At 40.3% G+C, this 14,214-nt stretch overlaps 1 protein-coding gene across 3 annotated transcripts in view; it reads right to left on the bottom strand.

The window, feature by feature from the left end:
• Positions 1 to 9,626, bottom strand: part of spopla (speckle type BTB/POZ protein like a) — a 216,233-nt gene extending 206,607 nt beyond the window's left edge. For 2 of the 3 annotated variants that reach the window (XM_043694074.2, XM_043694078.2), the window contains exon 1: positions 9,499 to 9,626. The gene's annotated coding sequence lies outside the window, so the exon portion shown is untranslated. The remainder of the gene's footprint in view (positions 1 to 9,498) is intronic. The other variant, XM_043694076.2, reaches the window with a different exon arrangement.
• Positions 9,627 to 14,214: the final 4,588 nt, after the last annotated feature.

Below are 14,214 nucleotides of genomic sequence, written 5' to 3'. Positions count from 1 at the left end.
TTATAGAATCACAGAGATGTACTGCACGGAAACAGACTCTTCGGTCAATACAAATTTCTATATGAAAACTTTGTTTCACATTTTAACTATACTCAATAATTCACCTCTTAAATCACAAAAGTATGACTGTATGTTTGCTGCAATTACCTCAATATAATACAAACATACAAAATCAGAAAGGCAAGGCATTCAGCCCTTTGAGAGCCTGCTCTGCCATTTCATAATATCATGACCAATCAGGACATGGTCTCAACTCTATTGACTCAACTCATGCCCTGTTCTCAACTCTATTTTTCTGTTTATCCCCTATAACTTGGAACCATAAATGTCCTTTTACCCAATTTCTAACTTCATTTTAATAAGCTCTGTTTTAAGACCATAAAATGTAGAAGCGTAAGTAGGTCATGCAGTCTAATGAGTCTATGCACGATTGATCCCAGCTCCTCAACTCCACTTTCCTGCATTTTCTCTACAAGTCTTGAGTCCCTTACAGTCTATCTCAGCCTTGAGTACATCAAAGACTCAGCCTCAACAGGTCTCTGTGGTAAAACATTTCCCAGATTCACTACCCTCAGAAGAAATTTCTCCTTAGCTTAGTCTTAAACATGCAACCTCTTATTCTGTCTCTTTGTGCCCACTGGTACTAGAATCTCCCACAAGGTCTAGAAATTTAACAAATCTTTGTTAGACAAATACAATCTTAGAAGCAGAGAACTAAAACAGGGAAAACATCTGTTCACTAGTGTTTTAAAAAATGTCATGTGTTATCTTAAGGAAGACCATTAACTTTTGAAAAGAAAGTAAAGCTCTTAGTTATTGACTTTATACTTTCACTAAAAACCATTACTGCGTAAGAATTAGACAAAAAAGTCCTACTTGTTTAACACTATATTTCATAAATCCTGAATAGTTAAGCCAATAAACCTCAACAGGTCTCTTACTGTTCTATATGATTCCATCCAAAGTACCCTTACACATTGAGATCCTGAGAATCATTCGCTTCTCCTATTGGAATCACCAAATATGAAACAATGGGCGGCACGGTGGCACAGTGGTTAGCACTGCTACCTCACAGCGCCAGAGACCCGGCTTCAATTCCCGCCTCAGGCAATTGTCTGTGTGGAGTTTGCACATTCTCCCCGTGTCTGCGTGGGTTTCCTCCGGGTGCTCCGGTTTCCTCCCACAGTCCAAAAATGTGCAGGGTAGGTGAATTGGCCACGCTAAATTGCCCGTAGTGTTAGGTGAAGGGGTAAATGTGGGGGAATGGGTCTGGGTGCGTTGCTCTATGGAGGGTCGGTGTGGACTTGTTGGGCCGAAGGGCCTGTTTCCACACTGTAAGTAATCTAATCTAATCTAATCTAAGAAACTCAACCTTGCCACATCGACCCTGTCAAGTCTTATCAGAATCTCACATGGTTTAATAAGGTTGCTTCTCATTCTCCTAAATCCTAATGGGTACAGGCCTAACCTACATAACCCTTCCTCATAAGACAGTCTTCAATACCTGGTATCACTGAATGAAACTGCTTCCAATGCAAGCATATCTTTCTTTAGTTGAGGAGCCTAAAGCAATTCATTGTATTGCAGCTATGATTTGACTAGCACTTTGTATAGTTTTAGAAAACCTCCCAACATTTATACTCTATTTCTTGTGAAATAAAGGCCACCATTCCATTCAGATCACCATTTACAATATTCGATTACCCACTAAACTTGAAAGTTAACTTTTTTGAGATTCATGGACAAGGACTCCCAAATGTCTCTGTTCTGAAATGGTCTTCGGTCTTTCTCCATTTAAATAATATTCAGCTCCTTTATTCTTCATGCCAAAGTGCACAAGTATATTCAATCTGCCAACTTTTGTTTACTTGCTGAACCTGCCTATATCCCTCTGCAAACCTCACCACTTGCCTTCCCAGCTATTTTTGGCTTCACTACAGTCCATTCACTTCCTCATTCAAGGCATTAATATGTACTGTAAATAACTGCAGCCCCAGCTCTGATCCCTGTGATATTCCACTAGTTATAGTTTGATATCCTGCAAATGCTCTCCTCGAACCTCCCATTCCAACTCTCTCGTATCTTTGTAATTGTCTCTCAGTCTAAAACAATTGTTTATTTTAGTCTGTTCTCTGGTTGACTTTGGAACAAGCTGTTCTAAGAAATTGTTCTGAAAATACTAAGACCTCATCTTCGAGATTACATCCAAACATCTGATTCGTATAACTATGCAGTTTAAATGACAGATTCAAAAGTTTCACAAAGCCAATTTGTTTGTTTAAAATGGTGATTTATACATTTGATGTGCCTCTCTTGGGTAACACGCTGGAAACCGAGTCCCGCTATTTTCAGAGCTATCACAAAAGTTAAAAGATTTTACAAAAATGTACATAAAATTTCCCTATTCATCTGTCTTTTTAGATACAGGTTGACAGAAAGAATGGACCAGATTTCAATGTTTTACGAGGATTACTATTTACTGAAGTAAATTATTAGTGAACTGCTGACATGCAATTCGACTAATTAAAACTCCAATAGCTTTCCCCACCCCTTCTATCTTACACACATGCAGAGAAAACAAAGAGAAATGGTGTCATGGGTGAATTGTAAAATTGGGAAGTAGTTAAATAGTCTTCGTTGCCAGCATTGGCTGAAATGATCCTTCTGTTTGCGGGTTTCTCTTCTCTAGATACTGCCTGTCGAAGGCACATAGCAATGAGTTCATAACTCAAAGTCTCTGACTTACTGGTCAAAAGCAACAGCTTACAGAAACTCATAAGAAGTTAAACTGACTTTTTTTGGTTCAGACTTTTTCTTTATAGTCAACATGGCTTTGTGCGTGGGAAATCATGTCTCACAAACTTGATTGAGTTTTTTGAAGAAATAACAAAGAAGATTGATGAGGGCAAAGCAGTAGATGTGATCTATATGGACTTCAGTAAGGCGTTCGACAAGGTTTCCCATGGGAGACTGGTTAGCAAGGTTAGATCTCATGGAATACAGGGGGAACTAGCCATTTGGATACAGAACTGGCTCAAAGGTAGAAGACAGAGGGTGGTGGTGGAGGGCTGTTTTTCAGACTGGAGGCCTGTGACCAGTGGAGTGCCTCAAGGATCGGTGCTGAGCCCTCTACTTTTCGTCACTTACATAAATGATTTGGATGCGAGCATAACAGATAGAGTTAGTAAGTTTGCAAATGACACCAAAATTAGAGGTGTATTGGACAGCAAAGAGGGTTACCTCAGATTACAACAGGATCTGGACCAGATGGGCCAATGGGCTGAGAAGTAGCAGATGGAGTTTAATTCAGATAAATGCGAGGTGCTGCATTTTGGGAAAGCAATTTTTAGCAGAATTTCTACACTTAATGGTAAGGTCCTCAAGAGTGTTGCTGAACAAAGAGATCTTGGAGTGCAGGTTCATAGCTCCTTGAAGGTGGAGTCGCAGGTAGATAGGATAGTGAAGAAGGCATTTGGTATGCTTTCCATTATTGGTCAGAGTATTGAGTACAGGAGTTAGGAGGTCATGTTGCGGCTGTACAGGACATTGATTAGGCCACTGTTGGAATATTGCGTGCAATTCTGGTCTCCTTCCTATCGGAAAGATGTTGTGAAACTTGAAAGGGTTCAGAAAAAATTTACAAGGATGTTGCCAGGGTTGGAGGATTTGAGCTATAGGGAGAGGCTGAACAGGCCGGGGCTGCTTTTCCTGGAGCGTCGGAGGCTGAGGGATGGTGCGGGCGGCACGGTGGCACAGTGGTTAGCACTGCTGCCTCACAGCGCCAGAGACCCGGGTTCAATTCCCACCTCAGGCGACTGACTGTGTGGAGTTTGCACGTTCTCCCCGTGTCTGCGTGGGTTTCCTCCGGGTGCTCCGGTTTCCTCCCACAGTCCAAAGATGTGCAGGTCAGGTGAATTGGCCATGCTAAATTGCCCGTAGTGTTGGGTAAGGGGTAAATGTAGGGGTATGGGTGGGTTGCACTTCGGCGGGTCAGTGTGGACTTGTTGGGCCGAAGGGCCTGTTTCCTCACTGTAATGTAATGTAATGTAATGTAATCTTATAGAGGTTACAAAATTATGAGGGGCATGGATAGGATAAATAGGCAAAGTCTTTTCTCTGGGGTTGGGGTGTCCAGAACTTGAGGGCATAGGTTTAGGGTGAGAGGAGAAGGATATTAAAGAGACCTAAGGGGCAACTTTTTCACACAGAGGGCGGTACATGTATGGAATGAGCTGCCAGAGGAAGTGGTGGAGGATGGTACAACTGAAACATTTAAGAGGCATTTGAATGGGTATATGAATAGGAAGGGTTTGGAGGGATATGGGCTGGGTGCTGGCAGGTGGGACTAGATTGGGTTGGGATATCTGGTCGGCATGGACGGGTTGGACCAAAGGGTCTGTTTCCATGCTGTACATCTCTATGATTCTATTGCAAAGGTGCAGTACTGGAGGTGCAAAGGTTTCTGGACAACGTGTTCACACAGACACAAGCTATTCAGCTAGCTGAGAGACAAGCGCAGAGTTGCTGGCAGGCAGAAGACCTTTTTCATTAACTGGTCACCAGCTCACAGACTAATCAGGTACTTGTTACTTGGTCGAACTCCCTTCATATACACCCGCATGGCTCCAGCTCATCTACAGTAACATCCCCCACTTGTTGAATAAACAACAGTCTGAACAGTACTTACAATAAGTACTGGTAGCTTGCTTTTAAAAATGCAGCAATCTCTTCCATAATCCTTATTTTTAAAACAGTCCTTTCCCTTTTTGAATCCCTAATCAAAGATACAATTTTTTTTTAAAGTTTTGTAACACATTCTACATGTCTTGACAGGATCAGATATGAATCATAAAGGAAGAACCATACTGTGTACAGTTCACATCTTGAACTTTCACAAATTGCAATTTGCTGGTTATTTCAACACCTCCCTCTGTAACATCTTATAATATACTTAAAACATTTATCTCCAAGATTTTTCACAGGTTTCCAAATTTAAGAATTATTCACACTTCCCAGGTTATAGAATGTTGGTATACAAATTGAAAGTTTGTAATGCAATATGAGACTGGTCATTCCCAGTCTCACATCACATGCCTCCATTGTGTCATATAAAGTATGCATTTTTCTTTGAAAACACAAGGTTAGGCAATACGAAACTAAACAAAATTAAAATGCAAAAATCTTGAATAACCTGTACCAAGAAGCTGGATGTTGAGATTTTGAGTGAATGCTATATTTCAGTTGATCCATACCAAGGAGTAGCCAGTGTTTTTATGCACTTAATACTTTGTACTGTAGTAATATCAAAAATGGAATAGAAAATTCCTTGCTTTCGTCAACACCCAACTGTTAGCTGACGCAATGAATTTTTCACACCCCCTCGCCCAAGTGATGTTCAATATCTCTATCTCATGACACCTGCACTGAGCTACAGCTCTCCAGTTTCATAAAGAATAAAAAGAAGAAAAAAAATGGAAAACAATGTTGCTTTAGCACCTAGGAATGTAGGAAGTGTCATTTATATCACCAAGAGATACTGCTCCTGCCAAAGCTTGCATGCCTTGCAAATATGTTTATAAGCATGACTATTCTGGCAAGAAACTTATTTGATGTGGAAGATGAGAAATTCTAACTTCAAAAGGTAGCAATGAAGATAGGAGTCGCTCTTAGGCCTTGGCTTCATCAGGATTTCGCCACTTCAGATTGATCAGGATTATGCAATACAGAGTAAGAAGGAGATAATAATAGATTTCAATCAGTATACTTCACAATCATTACAAATCAACTTGTGGAGGAGATGGTTTCTCCAGCAAAGCATCAAAAATAAAATGGCAAAGAACAGAACAAAAGTTAATTGCTCCATGTTCACACAAGCATAATCCCTAACTTCTCAAAGTAGCTCCAGTAATCACAAAACCGCTAATATTGTAATTCCATCATTAATAATTTCCCATAAATTACTTTTAATGTCTTCAGTACTTAACATCTTCTGAAATGAAATGAGTTTGTCTTTTTCCAACCGTTTCATTACTGTCGACACAACTGAACGAACAGCTTTATATTACTGCTGATCTACATTGTAACTTCCTCTGCAGGGTCAGGACAACTTTCATGGTTTGTCAATATTAATTCCGGAGAGATCAAATCAATCATTTGGTTATCAGTTACTTAGTTTAAAATATGAAGTTATTCAATTTACTTCCTTTTCTTTTAGTTGTCTCAGCAACTAATACTTCTGTGATTTCCTTACCTTCCTCTGTTCCTCTTGAACAGGCTTGAACTGAGGCCTACTGATAACTCCTGTACAAACAGCCCTGCTGTGGTCCTAGTTTCCTCCACATCTTATTACAAGTAAAAACATAATCAGCAAGAAATGAGAGGTATTGGAGGAGAACAGAAAGCTTATTTCATAATAATACCATAAGTACATCAAGTATGATACAGCTAGGTTTAAATGCTACCAATTTTTTTAAAAAAGTGATCATGGCTGAATTCCTGAAGCTCCATGAATACAACAGGATCATCATTCCTCACTGCTATCAAACATTTTCAAATTACAACAAGATACCATACAATTTCCAATTATATTGGGTACATAATTAGGTGCAAATTACAAGGCCACAATATAATCAAATGATTCAGAAACAGTATACCTAACTCCTGTGTCCCTGTACTTAAGTATACTTGAGACAATAAAATCCAATTGTAATAGTTTCAGAAGTGTAGAAAAACATTTGTATACAAGCAGGCATTACAACACAAAATAAAGGCTGGTTAACCAAAACCTGGCAGAAATCATTATAGATTCATAGATTAGTACAGTGCAGAAAGGCCCTTTGGGCCATCGAGTCTGCACCAACAGTCACAACCACGAAAGGCGTGCTAATTGTAATTTCCTGCACTTGTCCCATTTCCTTGAATGTTGTGATATCTTAAGTGCTCATCCAAATATTTTTCAAATGTTGTAAGGTTTCCAGCCTCCAGTACCTTCCCAGGCAATGCCTTCCGGATTCCTACCATCTGCTGAGTAAAAACATATTTACACAAATTCCCTTTGAGATGCCTGCCCCTTACACTAAAACTATGCCCTCTCGTGACTGACCCTTAACCAAGGGTAGCAGCTGCTCTCTATTCACTCTATCCGCAACCCTCATAATCTTATACACCTTAATCCTGTCCCCTCTCAGTCTTCTCTACTCTAGAGAAAATATGCGAAGCCTATCTAGACTTTCCTTATAGCTCAATTTCTCCAACCTTGGTAATATCCTGCTGAACCTTCTCTGTATCCCCTCTAGTGCTATCACACTAGATAGGCTGTAGTGAGGTGACCAGACCTGAACACAGTACTCCAGCTGACCAACACTCATTCATTTATTTCCCAAATGAAAAGTCAAAATTAACATAAATGTGTGTCAAATTGAAACAATGATTGAAGAAATAGTCAAGTAAATCAACAGAATGTCATAATCAGGTTACAAATATTATTTTCTATTGAGTTTTGCAGGTTCTTAATGCAAGTCTCATATCATTAACCAGTTTTCTTTCACTTTATTTACTTCAATTATTTAAACCAGATTTAAATAAAAATATTCTGAATAGACTGTCACTCTCTACCTTAACAAGCTTTGCACATAAATAATTCAATTCAAGACACTGGTGATTTACTGGCAATGGTTAACAGATTAAAAAAAATTGCAGATGATTTAATGATGGGGAAAAAGCAACGTTCAGTTGTGTGTAAGAGCACTTCTGGGTATGAACTGTCACCCTCGGCCACTATTCACAGGAAAATACAAATCTCCAGACCAAGGATTTCCTGATTCATTTCAGGATGTGAACATTGCTATCAGGGCGAACATTTATTACCAATCCTTTGTTGCCTACATGTAAGATAAATTGATCGGCTTACATGCCTATTTATGATGAACAATAGCAGTTCAGCCAATTTTTTTCTAAACGGTCAATACCATTGGCATGGCACAGGGTTCACAATAACAGACTAGGTGAAATATAAATCTCCTTCACTAAATGCAAAAAGGATGGTATACTAGATTTTGATTTTGAAGAACTGCCAAACAGTCATCATCAAATAGCAGGCCACACTGAGAAGTTTTAACCATAAAACATAATTGCTGGTCTATTTCTATAAATATTATTGCATCAGGTAGATTAATGCAATTTTACAGCAAGATTTATGCAGCATGATTAGAAATTACTCAACAACAGCTTTTTTTAAAAATAAGTTTTTAAAAAAGCTGTCGCTTGGCAGTGTGCAGCACATAAACATGCCAAATGAGAAACTGAAAACAGAACGTAAACAACTCATCAGCTGGTTCAACACCAACACCCCTGCAACAGCTTCACCTGGTAGCAAAGAACTTCCTTTTGAGATTCGAAAGATCCAATCAGGCAACAGGACTTTTGTTTTCACTACTCAATTGGATATGCAAATTCAAAAACTATTCCCACAAGCTGACTCCTGGGTTACACTGGTACAGTGACATTGAGTGACCAAACTCTGCAATCATCATTGATTTCCATCAGAGAATGTGTCGATGAAAACATAATGTAATAACATAAGGGAAGTCTGGCTAAGGCTTTCTTTACAGCCTTTATTTTACACGCTACATCACCTTGAATCACTTGGAACATTGCACAGTTAAAAATAATTTTCAACTAATGAAACTTATTCAAAAGAATCCAGGAGCTAAAGTGGGAGACGTGATGTGGAGGGAGGTGGGGGAATCGTACACTGTACCAAATACTCAATTTTTGGACAACAGCCGGGCCGAACAGGGTGAGGAATGGGTTAGCAGAACAAATATCTAGTCTCTAAATCTCTTTGTTCGTCGCTGGCCAGTCGCCTCAGGAAGCCCTGAGATGAAGGGCTTCAGCTCCGAAGTGACCCAGGGATGAGGACGCGGCCAGAATTGCTGGTTCAAACTGCCACGAATTGATCAGCGTGTCCTGAGTCTCAAAGCATCACCGCAGGATTTTACACACAACATTTTTCTATATTTGTGTGTGTCTGACAGAGAGATTGGAGGGGGGGGGGGGGGGAGAAAGAGATTAAATTAGTCAATTTAAGTGTTAAAATATTCCAGAAAAGCTTCCCAACCCAAAAGAAAAAGGGAGCAGTTCAATTCTCGATCTCCCAATCCAGAAATAAAAAAATCATTTAATTATTTTTTCAGTTGCGAATGGAGAAAGGTGGTGGTGGTGGGGGGTGGAAGAAGAAGGCAAGTATTAAATTAGAAAGGCAGAATTGAAGCAGCAGCAGAGGTCCTGGGTATTTTTTTCCATCGTTACCTGCTGCCTGCGCCGCTTTGTGAAATCTACAACCCCCCCAAAAAAAAACACATTTATTCGGAGATCGGGATTTGCGGCCACCTTCCCCCCTCCATAAAAAAACAAATCAAACACCACAGCACGAAAAACAAACACACACCCCTACCCGCCAATCCACGCAGACAAGAATAAAAATCCCTGACACGCTACCTTTTGTTTTTAACCCCCCCCGGGGCCGGAGCCACACAGGCATCCGATAAATAACGTCCACGGCCGCCACACAACTTCAGCGCTTTCAACTGTTTGCGGCTCTCAGCCGCCGCTCGGCTCTCCCCCCCTCTCCCCTCACACGAAACAACTCGTCGTCGCTCGGCTACCTTCGCCACCTCTCGGCCCTTCGGCCCACCCCCATGCTTCGTCATCGCTCGGATACCTTCGTCACCGCTCGGCTCCCGAATCCCCCGCCCCTTCGTCGCTCGGATACTTTCGCCACCGCTCTGCTTCCCGATCCCCTGTGTCGTCATCGCTCGGATACCTTCGACTGGCCCGACCCCACCTTCCGTCGTTGCTCGGTTCCTTTCCGCTACCGCTCGGCAACCTTCGCCTCTTTCCGGAACATTCCCGTCACGGTCATGCCGCCTCGTTAAACGGGTCGAGTCAGCCTGTCGATCAAACAGTGGCCGTCCGGCCGACCCTCCCTGGAAGTGCCTTTGTAAACACTGCAGGAAGTCGGTACTTGTGTTACAGTGTTTGCTACCTTGGAGCAACAAAAGTCCTAGGTTCAAATTGCATCTGCTTCTGCAGTATGTGCCACAACACACAGGTTGGTTAAGAAATAACTTTAGTTTTGACTGTACCTCTGAGCCAGAGATGTGTCATAATGCCTCTGACCAGGTTGATTACAATCAACAAAACTGCAGGATATACATGATTATAGTCATCCTCCAGGCGTTATTATTATTTTGTCTCCTTCCTGTGACAACTTGGCCTATACAAATCACCTCTACCACACGCCCTCTCTATTTCTCCCCAGCCCCCCAATTACAGTGAGCAGCAATGTTGCAACATGTCACATATCAAAGACTTTCAAAAACACCTTAGCATTAGGGCTCCTTATGTGCACTGATTGTAACAAGGTCAGCCTGGTGGACGATAGAGTGAGCTCCCTGACTTGGGCTGTGAATGTGGTCTAATAAGGGAGCCCTGGCTAACAGACAGAAAAGAGAGGAGTGTCTGACACTCTGAGAGCTGGCTCTGAGAGAGCTGGACCAGTGTCAAGGACTTGCCAAGTGTAAATAAAGCGTGATTTGGTGACAGGATACCAGCCTCTGTTGAATTATTTTATTGTGTAACGTAAAGTTTCTGAAGGGATTAACATCCATGTTACATTGGCTGATGTCACCATCCATTCAACTGATGTCACAGAGTATGTGTGAAAAAACTCTACCTTTCGGAGATGTGTATAAACCAGTATCAGCTCTTTTGGATCCTAGTAAATATGCCTCACCAAATAATGGATATTATGCAATAAACCTTTTGTTTTCCAAGAATAGTACATAGTGCAACTAATCATGTGATAGGTTGAAGACAAAGCAAAAACAAAGGAGGATTGGTGGTGGCAAAATATTTCAAACAAGCCTTATCTGGAACCACATATTCGGAGAGGCAGAAAATACCACAAGGTACCACAAGGTCTGCAAAAAAAGCAAAGGACCTGAGGAAGAATTAGATTTATGCTTAGATATAGATTCTAAATTCGTGGTTGCTTCTCAAGATGATCCCAATAATCAATTCAGCAATTGGTTGAGCAAAGGAAAATTTTTAAGTTAACAGTATCTAATGCTATAATGAAGTTTAGAGTTTGTACACGAGTCTGAGTCAATAGTACACAAGGCAAGGTTTCAATACCTACACAGTTTATGTTAACTCCTGTTGGAGGTGCATGTGCATGGACTTCGGTGAGCATAGCATCAGCCTTGATCATGGTGTTCCCATGATGGAATAGACATACAAAACTCACAGTCAGTTTATAAAATGAACAATGACCACTCAAACTCAGTATCAGAGTCTTGTGCAGTGGACTTCAGCTTTCAACTCATTCAGGAGACGAGAAAACACAAAGCGTTTTACTATGTGTCAGCTATGACTCACATAATGACACAGTTTGGTAACACTCTCACCTCTGGATTCAAGTCCCAAGCCAGGTCATGAGCTAAAAATCAAAGCTGATACTTTATTGCTGCACTCCCATCTCCCTAGTGAGGTAGATATAAAATATCCCATTGTACTATTTTGAAGAACATTTAGCAAATCATCAATGATATCCTGTCTGCTATTTATCTCCCAATCATGGTTACAGTAAACAGGTATTCTGATCCTTCTTACACTGAAATTTTGAGAGTTTGGTGTATGTAATTGGCAGCCATGTATCCTATATGACAACAGTGACAGCATTTCAAAAGTACTTAATTGACTGTAAGGTAATTTGAGATGTCTAAGGGTACAGCAAAGAGCTAAATAAATGCAAATCTTTCTCTTTTGAATACAGCTGTTGATCACCACCTTCCAAATCTATGTAAGTGCACATGGAGAAAATACTGACAGATTTGAGCTCATTTATGAAGAACCTTCACCTCAACTGACTGAAAAACAAAGGAAGGATGGTCACTGGTTAACTGGGAACTGAGAGTCATGGAAATGTCCCAGGAAGCAATGATTGCTTTCAAGATAGGAAAACCCAATAATGCTTTTGAATGAATACTTTTGAATTAGAACTGTAATTTACCATTAGCTTCTCCAATGCACCTTTTTCAAAATCCAGGATAAAAAATACTAATGGAAAACCAAGGATAAGCTTAATTAGTCTTCCCAGTGAGCAGAACCTCTACAGTGTGGAAACAGGCCTTTTGGCCCAACAAGTCCACAACAACTCTCCAAAGAGCATCCCACCCAGAGTCGCCTCCTATCCTATCTTGTTTTTCCCATGGCTAATCCCTGGACACTATGGGCAATTTAGCATGGCCAACCCACCTAGCATGCATAGCTTTGGACTGTGGGAGAAAACTGGAGCATGGGCAGAATGTGCAAACTCCACACAGACAATGGCCCAAGGCTAGAATTGAACCTGGGTCACTAGTTAACCACTGAGGCAAATGCTGCCCCTTGGATAATTGGAGATTTCTCATTGGGAAATACTTTCATGTATTTGACACTGCCACTTAGCATTCCATGAATGATTATCTTCCTTAAATTCTTGGATTTTCTTTCTTTGTTAAATCTAGATCCTTTCTTCCATTGCTTATAGCAATTGAATTTTATGCTTTATGGACAATATCTTAATCATGCACAAATGACACATAGAAATTGCATTTTATGTTTTTTTTCAGAGATAAAAATACACGAGGTAGGGCAGGTGAATATGGATTGCTAAAACAACATCTAAGAGATGATATGCACAGTAATATTTCAGAAAAGCAAAATTTTATTCTGTCTCCATGGCGATGTTGGTGAAGGTAATGCTGAGAATAAATCTAATCCATACTGTCCACAAGGTTCCAGATTTAATTCTCAATCTGCAGTGAGTTGGCTGCAAGAGCAGCAGTTAAGGGCACTTTTTGGGCTAATTTTTGTGCTTTCTTTTACATTTGACCTCAACACAATGGATTTACAGAGGTGAAGGTAACAAATGTCAGATGTTATTCAACAGCTCCTGCTGGGATAGAAAAAGGTTCAGAGTCAAATGTGGTAATTTCCATTACTGTCAAACCCTATACATGCAGAAAGTGTGTGACTGGTAGGGTGAGATACTGGGGGGATGCTGACAATTATGGAACCTTTCTGAATCTGTACAAGATTCTTTTTAGACCAGTACATTGAGGAACCAACAGGAAAATAAACTATTTTAGATTTGATTTTATACAATGAGAAGGGGTTAATTAATAATCATATTGTCTGAGGTCATTTAGGAAAAAGTGGCCATCACATGATAAAATTCATCGTGTTAGAAAATTGAGTACTCCAATCCAAGACCACTTACTAAATGCAACCAAATGAACCACTGAAGATATGGAAGGTGAGTAAGCTGCAATAGATTATATATATTCATTCAAAAATATAATAGTAGATGGAGAATAGTTATAGAGTCATAGAGATGTACAGCATGAAAACAGACCCTTTGGTCCAACCCGTCCATGCCGACCAGATATCCCAACCCAATCTAGTCCCACCTGCCAGCAGCCAGCCCATATCCCTCCAAACCCTTTCTATTCATATACCCATCCAAATGCCTCTTAAATGTTGTAATTGTAGTTATACGTTCCTTTTAGACAAAAGAACAGGGCATGAAGAATCATATAAAGTTCACAGAAATAGTAGCAAACTGGGAGAAATTTATAATTCAAAGGAGAACCAAGAAGTTGATTAAGAGCTAAAAACAAAGCATAAAAGTAGTACAAGGAACTTAAGAATAGGCATTAGGAGTTTATAAGAAAGGCAAAAACAAAAAATATTAGTGAATGAAAATGTTACTTTCTGAATTTGGGAGAACTAGAGTCATAGATTTATACATCATGGAAACAGATCGTTTGGTCCAACACGTTCATGCCAACCTGATATCCTAAACTAATCTAGTCCCATTTGCCAGCATATAACCTGTATCCCTCTGAACCCTTCCTATTCATATACCCATAGAATGCCTTTTAAATGTCTTTTAAATGTTGTAATTGTACCAACATTCACCACTTTTTGTGACAGCTCATTCCATATAAACACACCACCCTCTGCATGAAAAAATTACCCCTTAGGTCCTTTTTAAATTTTTCCCCTCTGATCCTCAATCTATGCTCTCTACCTCTGGACTCCCCCACCCCAGGAAAAAAATACCTTGTCTATTTACCCTATGCATGCCCTCATGATTTTATAAACCTC

Source organism: Chiloscyllium plagiosum, unplaced genomic scaffold (assembly GCF_037043375.1).
Source record: "Chiloscyllium plagiosum isolate Xiang-an unplaced genomic scaffold, Cpla_swu_hap1 HiC_scaffold_7, whole genome shotgun sequence".
Lineage (NCBI taxonomy): Eukaryota > Metazoa > Chordata > Chondrichthyes > Orectolobiformes > Hemiscylliidae > Chiloscyllium > Chiloscyllium plagiosum.
The sequence above is the reverse complement of the archived record's forward strand: the minus strand, read 5'-3'. Positions and strand labels throughout refer to the sequence as shown.